Source organism: Mustela erminea, chromosome X (assembly GCF_009829155.1).
Source record: "Mustela erminea isolate mMusErm1 chromosome X, mMusErm1.Pri, whole genome shotgun sequence".
NCBI lineage: Eukaryota > Metazoa > Chordata > Mammalia > Carnivora > Mustelidae > Mustela > Mustela erminea.
Window position 1 is genome coordinate 61,153,996 of NC_045635.1, and position 11,645 is coordinate 61,165,640.

General features: G+C 38.4%; 1 pseudogene; it reads left to right on the plus strand.

Annotated features, from left to right (window-relative positions):
- Positions 1-3,766: 3,766 nt before the first annotated feature.
- LOC116582866 lies at positions 3,767-4,629 on the plus strand (annotated as a pseudogene).
- The last annotated feature ends 7,016 nt before the right edge of the window (positions 4,630-11,645 follow it).

Genomic DNA, 11,645 nt, shown 5'->3' on the forward strand with positions numbered 1-11,645 from the left:
ATTTTAATAATTACCCATGAAAACTTGAAGAGAGAAAATTAACCATTACTTTAAGTCAATTTTTGGCTAACAAATTGTAACAGAGATAACATAAGCTTGTTGGAGATTTAGTAAATTTTGGTAGAATAAAAGTTTTATATTTAATGCTGATAACTTTACTTTTTTAACTTTATTTTTTATTTATTTATTTTTATTATGTTAGTCACCATACAGTACATCATTAGTTTTTGATGTAGTGTTCCACAATTCACTGTTTGTGTATGAAAACCAGTGTGTCACATAATACATGCCCTCTTTAATATCCATGACCAGGCTAACCCATCCCCTAACACTCCTCCCTTCTAAAACCCTCAGGTTGTTTCCTGGAGTTCATAGTCTTTCATGGTTTATCTCCCACTCCAATTTCTTCCCCTTCATTTTCCCCTTCCTTCTCCTAATGCCCTCCATGTTATTCCTTTAAAGATTTTTAAAAAGACTTTATTTATTTACTTGACACAAAGAAATAGAGAGAGAGGGAACACAAGCAGAGGGATCTTGAGAGGGAGAAGCAAGCTCCTCACTGAACATGGACCTCAAGGTGGGACTTGACCCCAGGATGCTGGGAACATAACCTGAGCCAAAGGCAGATGCTTTAAAATTGAGCTACCCAGGTGCCCCAAGATCTGTTTATTTTATTAAACCAACAAACCTAAGTTAGTTTAAATACCAAATGTTTGACCTGAATTTTTTTTTTTACCTCCCATTGTCAATTTTTACTGGAGACACTGATGGGGAAATCTGAAGTGAGCCATGTATGGAGGCTGCACCAAGGTAGTGCAGAAACAGGAGGAGGAGAGGCAGAAGAGGCAGAGTGTTGCCAGAAGGCAAAGAAAAAGTTTCCCAGTTTAAAGCCTGTCAGCTCTGCTAGATGAGCAGATGTCGATTTTTGTTTGTTTTTCCATCAAAATGGAAGTAGGCAGTCCATGTCAGGCCAGAAAAGAGAGGGAACTTACCTGAAACAAAGGGAGTTTTGGCAGCTGTTTGGGAATATTTAGTAAACTTTCTGTCCTGAGGTAGACTAACCAGATATATTGGGTTCCAACTATAGTCATTAACCCAGGAAATGAGGGAGAAGCCCCCACATTTATTAGGAGGAACAGTGAGACAGAGAGAAAGAATCAGTGTCCCCTTTGCTAGAGGGGCCTGTGTTTCCTCCAGCAACCTGGGTTTATTTGGAGGAAGCCTATTTAGATAATTATCGTCTAATAGGAGAGAGTTTACTAGCCAAACATATTTGGGCAAAACACATTTTGCAAGATACCCTTACGTCTGGGTTCTGATGTAGAGCCTTATTTTTTGCAGAAGAGATTTAATTTATAGATTTCATTGAGGCCATGCAGTGTTAAAGGAAATCAGGTCTTTTTAAAATTTTGCAATTCAGATTGTTTTTAGTGAGTTAAAGGGCATCCCAAGGGAGAGTCCTTGGGAACTGAAAAAGAGAGAAGTTCCAATCATATGGACATTCCTATGGAGCTTTTTGAAGGCCTAGAATGACAAAATGATTATGCTGTGGAGCTTGTTCCTGGGCTTAAAGGACAGGAAATGCGTCAATAAAGCCTTTTTGTTTTTGAGCTTCCTATAACATTTTCTTTCTTTTTATGGAAAAGGAGGTACTCTCTCTTGACTCTCTCTTTATTTTTTGCTATTAGAGAGTGCAAAGGAGGAGGCAATTTATTAGGGGATAATATTGGAGCCTCCTTTGGGTCTTAGGGGCTGTTGCCAGGATGGGGACAGTGGCGGCAGATTTGAAAGGGAGGAATAAAATCCTACCAACTAGTTCAAGCTGTTTTTTTCTTCAAAGAGTGGATAGCAATCTGGTAAAGATTCCATGTATGCAAATGAGAAATTTTAACAGGACCCAATGCATTTTATAGCCTTTTGCCCATGCCGCAACCATGTCCATGCCCAAGCCCATGTCCTCAACCAAAAAATAGCCTTCAGGTGGCTACCATGGGCAGTGTTGATATATTAGAGACAAAAATTATGTTAAATTTTTATTACGTTGCATCCTATAGAATTTATCAACATATGTAACTGCTTTTTATAAGCAACTTGTTGCTTACTTAAAGATGTTCCCATGACTAATAGGTTTATAACAGACAGAAGAATAGATCAGAGAGAAATCAAAAATAAATACTGCACACCTGAAAGAAAGAAAAAAAGAGTTCAATGGTCACTCCATCACAGGAATCAAGTGCCTATAGTTCCTACCTGGATGAGTGGACGCTCTTTCCTTTTCTCAGGCTTAAGGAGTGACATGCAGATGAGGACTCTGTCGGGTCCTAAAGAAGTTCCACCCTTAGGTACCAAATGTCACTGCACATTGTGGCTCAGGACTCCATTGAGCCCTGAAAAAGTAACACCCTTAGGATCCAAATGTCACCCCATACTGTGGATGAGGACTCTATCGAGCCCTGAAAACTTCCCTGTTTGTGTGCCAAATGTCATGCACTGAAATAAAATTCTCAGACACCAGTCTGAGGGGCGGCGCAGGGCTGCCTCTATAAGGGAGAGCAGCAGCAGCTGAACTCTGCACATAGCTTTTATTCTGGTTTTGTTTTTATCAGAAATGCAAAGACAGATGCCTCCAAGTGTAGGAAAAGAGTACAAGGGGACGGCAAATATCTTGAAGCAGGCTTGCATTTTCCCCTACATGTAGACACACAGGGAGTCAGTCATGGAATAAGGGAGGAGCAGGAGGTTTGGGCTAGCAATCGCTGGGTGCAAGAAGGGGAGACTAAGAATTACATTCTTTCATAGCTTTTCCCTTTTGCCCTGTCCCGGGGGTTGTGGGATCCTGCTCCTACTGGGTTATTGCATTCAACACCCTGAGACCAGGAATGCTGCTGACATTTCAGCTGCTTCCACACTCACTCCTTAGGGCTTATAATATGTTTTCTAAGAATAAATCAACAAAGGTTATCATTCAAAATGGGAGAGATAGTTTCCCAGACATTTAAAAAAAAAAAACCTAAAGGAGTTCATGAACACTAAACCAGTCCTACAAGAAATATGAAAGGGGACTCTTTGAGTGTGAAAGAAAGACCAAAAGTGACACAGACTAGAAAGGAACAGAGAAAATCTCCAGAAACAACAAGAAAACAAGTAATAAAATGGCATTAAATACTTTCTGCATCGAGACACCTGGGTGGCTCAGTGGGTTGAGCCTCTGCCTTCAGGTCAGGTTATGATCTCAGGGTCCTGGAATCGAGCCCCACATCAGTCTCTTTGCTCAGCAAGGAGCCTGCTTCTCCCCACCCCCCGCCTGCCTCTCTGCCAGCTTGTGATCTCTCTCTCTCTCTCTCTCTCTCTCTCTGTCAAATAAATAAATAAAATCTTTTTAAAAAATGCTTTCTGCATCTTTTGAGAAGATTGTGTGGTTCTCATCCTTTCTTTTATTAATGTAGTGTATCACACTGATTGATTTGTGAATATTGAACAAGGCCTCCAGCCCAGGAATAAATCCCACTTGATTGTGGTGAATAATTCTTTTAATGTGCCATTGCATTTGATATGCCAGTGTCTTGTTGAGAATTTTTGTATCCATGTTCATCAGGAATATTAGCTTTTAACTCTCCATTTTAGTGGGGTCTTTGTCCGGTTTTGAAAATAAGGGCATGGTGGCCCCATAGAATGAGTTGGGAAGAGATAGATTTGTTAGATTACTCCTTTCTGCCCATGGACTCTGCTGAGTAAGCATATTAAAATCTCCCCTCCCACCACTGTCATGCCTAAGTCAGAGTCTCCCAAAGAGCCTGAACAGCTGCAGAAGCTCTTTATCAGAGGTTTGAGCTTTGAAACAACCGATGAGAGTCTGAGGAGCCATTTTGAGCAATGGGGAACACTTACGGACTGTGTGGTAATGAGAGATCCAACCACCAAGCACTCCAGAGACTTTGGGTTTGCCATGTACACCCCTTTGGAGGAGGTGGATGCAACCATGAATGCAATGCAACACAAGGTAGATGGAAGAGTTGTGGAACCAGAGAGGGCTGTCTCAAGAGAAGATTTTAAAGACTTGGTGCCCACTTAACTGTGAACAAGATTTTTGTTGGTGGCATTAAAGAAGACACTGGAGAACATCATCTCTAAGAAATTATTTTGAACAGTATGGGAAAATTGAAGTGATTGAGATCATGAATGACTGAGGCAGTGGCAAAAACAGAGGTTTTGCTTTTGTAACATTTAATGACAACATTGTAGACAACTGTAGACAACATTGTCATTCAAAAATACCATACTGTGAATGGCCACAACTATGAAGTAAAGACAGCCTTATCTAAGCAAGAAATGGCTAGTGCTTTATCCAGCCAAAGAGGCCAAAGTGATATTGGAAAGTTTGCTGGTGGTTGTGGAGGTGGTTTTGGTAGGAATGGCAACTTTGGTCATGGAGGGAAGTTCAGTGGGTAAGGTGGTGTTGGTGGCAGTCAAGGTGGTGGCAGATATGGTGACAGTGGAGATGGCTTTAATGGGTTTAGTAATGGTGGAAGCTACTTTGGTGGAGGCCAATACTTTGCCAAACTACAAAACCAAGGCAGTTATGGCAGTTCCAGCAGCAGCAGTGGCTATGTTAGTGGCAGAACATTTTAAATACTGCCGGGGAAAAAAAGCTTAGCAGGAGAAGAGAGCCAGAGAAGTGACAGGAAAGCCACAGGTTACAACAGATTTGTGAACTCAGCCAAGCACAGCGGTGGCAGGGCCTAGCTGCTATAGAGAAGACATGTTTTAGACAGTACTCATGTGTATGGGCAAAAAACTCAAGGACTGAATCTGTGACTAATTGTATAACAGGTTGTTTCTGTTCTGTGGAAAGTGTAAAACATTCCAACAAAGGGCTTTAATGTAGTTGTTTTTTTTTTAATTTCTACCCATGCTGTTGATTGCTAAATATAATAGTCTGATCATGACACTGAGTAAATGTGTCTGAAAAAAAAAGTGTAAGTTGGGAAGTGTTCCTTCTTTTTCTACTTTTTTGGAACAGTTTGAGAAGAATAGCTATTAATTCTTCTTTAAATTTCTGGTAGAATTTCCCTGGGAAGTTGTCAGGCCCTGGACTTTGGCTTGTTGGGAGATTGTTGATGACTGACACAATTTCTTTTTTTTTTTTAATTGACATATAATGTATTATTTGTTTCAGGGGTACAAGTCTGTGATTCATTAGTCTTACACAATTCACAGCATTCACAATAGCACATACCCTCCCCAATGTCCATCACCGAGACACCCCATCCTTCCCACCCCCCCCCACCCCCCACTCAAGCAACCCTAAGTTTGTTTCCTGAGATTATGAGTCTTTTATGGTTTGTCTCCCTCTCTGGTTTCATCTTGTTTCATTTCCCCCTCAATTCCCCTATGATCCTCTATCTTGTTTCTCAAATTCCTCATATTGATGAGATGATATGATAATTGTCTTTCTCTGATTGACTTATTTCACTTAGCATAATACCCTCAAGTTCCATCCACATCATTGCAAATGGCAAGATTTCATTTTTTTGGTGGCGTTGTGTGTACCATATCTTTTTTATCCATTCATCTGTTGATGGACATCTAGGCACTTTCCATAGTTTAGCTATTGTGGACTTGCTGTTATTAACATTGGGGTGCACGTGCCCCTTTGGATCACTACAAAATACCCAATAGTGCAATTGCTGGGATGTAGGTATCTCTGTTTTCAACTTTTTGAGGAACCTTCAAACTATTTTCCAAAGTTCCTGCACCAGCTTGCATTCCCAAAAACAGTGTAGAATGGTTCCCCTTTCTCCCCATACTCACCAGCATCTGTCATTTCCTAACTTGTTAATTTTAGCCATTCTGACTGGTGTGAGGTGATATCCCATTGAGGTTATTTTTTCTTCTCTCTTTTTTTTTTTAAATTAACATGTAATGTATTATTTGTTTTAGGGGTACAGGTCTGAGAATCATCAGTCTTACACAATTCATAGTGCTCAACATAGCACATACCCTCCCCCAATGTCCATCACCCAGGCACCCCATTCTTCCCACTCCCCTCCCCTCCAGCAACCCTCTGTTTCTTTCCTAAGATTAAGAGGCTGTTATGGTTTGTCTCCCTCCCCAGTCCCATCTTGTTTCATTTTTCCCTCCCTTCCCCTAAGACCCCCCACACCGCCTTTCAAATTCCTCATATCAGAGAGATCATATGATAATTCTTTTTCTCTGAATGACTTATTTCGCTCAGCATAATGCCCTCTAGTTCCATCCATGTCATTGCAAATGGCAAGATTTCATGGGGGTTTTGATGGCTCTATAGTATTCCATTGTGTATATGCACCACATCTTCTTTACCCACTTATCTGTTGACAGACATCTAGGCTCTTTCCAGAGTTTAGCTATTGTGGACATTACTGCTAAAAACATTTGGGTGCATTGTACCCATTTGGATCACTACACTTGTATCTTTAGGGTAAATACCCTGTAGTGCGATTGCCAGGTCATAGGTTAGATCTGTTTTCAACTTTTTGAGGAACCTCCATAATGTTTTCCACACTGACTGCACCATCTTGCATTCCCACAAACAGTGTAGGAGGGCTCCCCTTTCTCTGCATTCTCACCAACATCTGTCCTTTCCTGACTGGTTAATTGTAGACATTCTAACTGGTGTGAGGTGGTATCTCACTGTGGCTTTGATTTGTATTTCCCTGATGCCCACTGATGTTGAACACTTCTTCATGTGTCTGTTGGCCATCTGGATGCCTTCTTTGCAGAAGTGTCTGTTCATGTCTTCTACACATTCCTTGGTTGGATTATTCGTCCTTTGGGTGTTGAGTTTGATAAGTTCTTTATAGATATTGGACACTAGCCCTTTATCTGGTATGTCATTTGCAAATATCTTCTCCCATTCTGTCAGTTGTCTTTGGATCTTGTTGACTGTTTTCTTTGCTGTGCAAAATCTTTTGATCTTGATGAGTTCCCAAGAGTTCATTTTTGCCCTTCCTTCCCTTGCCTTTGTTGATGTGTCTAGGAAGAAGTTGCTGTGGCTGAGGTGGAAGAGGTTGCTGCCTGTGTTCTCTTCAAGGATTTTGATGGATTCCTGTCTCACATTGAGGTCTCTGATCAATTTTGAGTCTATTTTGTGTGTGGTGAAAGGAAATGGACCAGAATCCTTCTTCTACATGTGGCTGTCCAATTTTCTCAACACCATTTGTTGAAGAAACTGTCTTTTTTCCATTGGACATTCTTTCCTGCTTTGTCGAAGATTCGTTGACCATAGAGTTGAGGGTCCATTTCTGAGCTCTCTATTCTGTTCCAATGATCTATGGGTCTGTTTTTGTGCCAGTACCATACTGTCTTGATGATTACAGCTTTGTAATAGAGCTTGAAGACTAGAATTGTGATATCATCAACATTGGTTTTCTTTTTCAACATTCCTCTGACTATTCGGTGTCTTTTCTGGTCTCATACAAATTTTAGGATTATTTGTTCCATTTCTTTGAAAAAAGTTGATGGTATTTTGATAGAGATTGCATTAAATCTGTAGATTGCTCTAGGTAGCATAGACATTTTCACAATATTTGTTCTTCCAATTCATGAGCATGGAATGTTTATCCATTTCTTTGTGTCTTCCTCAATTTCTTTCATGAGTACTTTATAGTTTTCTGAGTACAGATCTTTGTCTCTTTAGTTAGATTTATTCCTAGGTATCTTATGGTTTGGGGTGCAATTATAAATGGGATTGACTTCTTAATTTCTCTTTCTTCTGTCTTGTTGTTGGTGTAGAGAAATGCAACTGATTTCTGTGCATTGCTTTTATATCCTGACACTTTACTGAATTCCTGTACAAGTTCTAGCAGTTTTGGAGTGCTCTTTTGGGTTTTCCACATTAAGTATCATATCTGCAAAGAGTGAGAGTGTGACTTCTTCTTTGCTGATTCAGATGCCTTTTATTTCTTTTTATTGTCTGATTGCTGAGGCTAGGACTTCTAGTACTATGCTGATAGGGGTGATAGTGGAAAGCCCTGCCATGTTCCTGACCTCAAGAGAAAAGCTCTCAGTTTTTTCCCATTGAGAATGATATTTGTTGTGGGTTTTTCATAGATGATTTTGATGATATTGAGGTATGTACCCTCTATCCCTACACTTTGAAGAGTTTTGACCAAAAAAGGATGCTGTATTTTGTTAAATGCTTTTTCAGCATCTATTGAGAGGATCATATGGCTCTTGTTCTTCCTTTTATTAATGTATTGTATCACATTGATTGATTTGTGAATGTTGAACCAAACTTGCAGCCCAGGAATAAATCCCACTTGGTCGTGGTGAATAATCCTTTCAATGTACTATTGGACCCTATTGGCTAGTATTTTGGTGATAATTTTTGCATCTGTGTTCATTAAGGATATTGTTCTGTAATTCTCCTTTTTGGTGGGGACTTTATCTGGTTGTTGGATCAAGGTAATGCTGTACTCATAAAATGACTTTGGAAGTATTCCTTCCATTTCTATTTTTTTGAACAGTTTCAGGAGAATAGGTATTAATTCTTCTTTAAATGTTTGGTAGAATGCCTCTGGGAAGCCATCTGGCCCTGGGCTCTTGTTTGCTGGGAGATTTTTAAGACTGCTTCAATCTCCTTACTGGTTATGGGTCTGTTCAGGTTTTCTATTTCTTCCTGGTTTAGTTGTGGTAGTTTATATTTCTCTAGGAATGCATCCATTTCTTCCACATTGTCAAATTTGCTGGTGTATAGTTGCTCATAATATGTTCTTATAATTGTTTGTATTTCTTTGGTGTTGCTTGTGATCTCTCCTCTTTCATTCATGATTTTATTAATTTGGTTTCTTTCTATTTTCTTTTTGATAAGTCTGGCCAGGGGTTTATCCATCTTATTAATTCTTTCAAAGAACCAGATCTTAGTTTTATTGATTTGTTCAACTGTCCTTTTGTTTCTATTTCATTGATTTCTTCTCTGATCTTTATTATTTTTCTTCTCCTGCTGGGTTTGGGCTTTATTTGCTATTCTTTCTCCAGCTCCTTTAGATGTAGGGTTAGGTTGTGTACTTGAGACCTTTCTTGTTTCTTGAGAAAGGCTTGTATTGTTATATACTTTCCTCTCAGGACCACCTTTCTTCCATCCCAAAGATGTTGAACAGTTGTGTTTTCATTTTCATTTGTTTCAATGAATTTTTTAAATTCTTATTTAATTTCCTGGTTGACCCATTCATTCTTTAGTAGGATGCTTTTTAGCCTCCATGTATTTGAGTTCTTTCCAACTTTCTTCTTGTGACTGAGATCAAGTTTCAAAGCATTGTGATTCAAAGATATGCAGGGAATGATCCCAATATTTTGGTACCAGTTGAGACCTTATTTGTGACCCAGGATACAATCTATTCTGGAGAACGTTCCATGTGCACTAGAGAAGAATGTGTATTCTGTTGTTTTGGGATGGAATGTTCTGAATATATGTGTGAAGATCATCTGGCCCAGTGTGTCATTTAAAACCTTTATTTCCTTGTTGATCTTTTGCCTATGTGACCTATTCATTTCAGTGAGGGTATTGTTAAAGTCCCCTCCTGTTATCATATTATTATCAATGTGTTTCTTTGATTTTGTATTAATTGGCTTATATAATTTGTTGCACCCATGTTAGGGGCATAGATATTTAAAATCTTTAGGTCTTTTTGTTAGACAGACCATTTAAATATGATATAGTGCCTTTCCTCATCTCTTTCCTCATCTCTTATTATACTCTTATTTATACTCTTTGGCTTAAACTCTAATTTGTTTGATATAAGGATTGCCACCCCAGCTTTCGTTTTTCGTTTCCCCAGCTTTTTTTTTTTTTTTGATGTCCATAATCATGATAAGTAGTTTTTCACACCCTCATTTTAAATCTGGAGATGTCTTTGGGTCTAAAATGAGTCTCTTTTAGACAGCATATCATGGGTCTTATTTTTTTTAATCCAATCTGATACCCTGTGTCTTTTGATTGGGGCATTTAACCCATTTACATTCAGGGTAAATATTGAAAGATAATAATTTAGTGCCATTGTATTGCCTATAAGATGACTGTTACTGTGTATTGTCTCTATTCTTTTCTGATCTATGTTACTTTTAGGCTCTACTTTGCTAAGAGGACCCCTTTCAATATTTCCTGTAGGACTGGTTTGCAAATTCTTTAATTTTTGTTTGTTCTGAAAGTTTTATCTCTCCTTCTATTTTCAATGACAGTCTAGCTGGATATGGTGTTCTTGGATGTATATTTTTCTCATTTAGTACTCTGAATATATCATGTCCATCCTTTTTTGGCCTGCCTGGTCTCTGTGGATAGGTCTACTGCCAATCTAATGTTTCTACCGTTGTAGGTTACAGACCTCTTGTCCTGAGCTGCTTTCAGGATTTTCTCTTTGTCACTGAGATTTGTAAGTTTTACATTTAGATGATGGGGTGTGGACCTATATTTATTAATTTCAAGGGGGATTCTCTGTGCATCCTGGATTTTGATGCTTATTTCTGTCCCCAAATTAGGAAAATTCTCTGCTATAATTTGTTCCAATATACCTTCTGTCCCTCTCTCTCTTTCTTCTTCTTCTGGAATCCCAAATGTTTTATTGTTTCATCTTATGGTATCACTTATCTCTCAAATTCTCACCTTGTGATCCAGTAGTTGTTTATTATTCTCTTTTTCTCAACTTCATTATTCTCCATCATTTGGTATTCTATATCATTAATTCTCTCTTCTGCCCCATTTATCCTAGTAATTAGAGCCTCCATATTTTATTTCACCTCATTAATACTCTTTGATTTAGACTTGTTCTTTGATTTAGACTTAGTTCTTTTGTTTCTCCAGAAAGGGATTCTCTAGTATCTTCTATGTTTTTTCCAAGCTCAGCTAGTATCTTTATAATTGCCATTCTGAACTCTAGTTCTGACACCTTACTAATATTGGTATTGATTATGTTCCTGGCAGTCAGTACTGCCTCTAGCTCTTTTTTTGGGGGGGGGTGAGATTTTGTTTTGTCACTTTGTCCAGAGAAGAACAGATGAATAGGGTAAAAACGACCCCAGAAAAATATACACTAAACATATCAGAAGAGACCCAAACCTGGGGGGTGGGGGTGGGGAAGATAGGACAAAAAGAAAAAAAATAGTATGATCAGGTTGCTGATTAGAACAGAAGCACACACTAGATTTTGGGTGCAGTTTGGTCTTTTAGAAGAAATTGCCTCCCAAAATTTTAAAGAAAGAAAAACTTGTATGTATATATACAGAAAGAAGGGTAATTATGATGAAAGAATGGAATAAAACTGTAAAGGTGAAAATTTAAAAATATTTTTAAAAAGGAATTGATAAGATAGGAAGTTGGTTGAGAAAAGAAGGAAAATATTTAAAAAAGAAAAAAAAGGAGAGAATGTGATCAGGCTGGAATCTAGAACAAAGTCATACCCTAGATTTAAGGTGTATTTTGGTCTGTTAGAGGAAACTGTATCCCAAATTTTTAAAGAGAGAAAAACTTTTGTATATACAAAAAATAAGGTTAAACATAATGAAGGGATAGAATATGACTGTAAAAATGAAAGTTAAAAGAATTTTTGAAAAGGAATTGACAGAAGAAGATGTTGGTTGAAAAAAGAAAGAAGAAAAATTCAAAAATATGG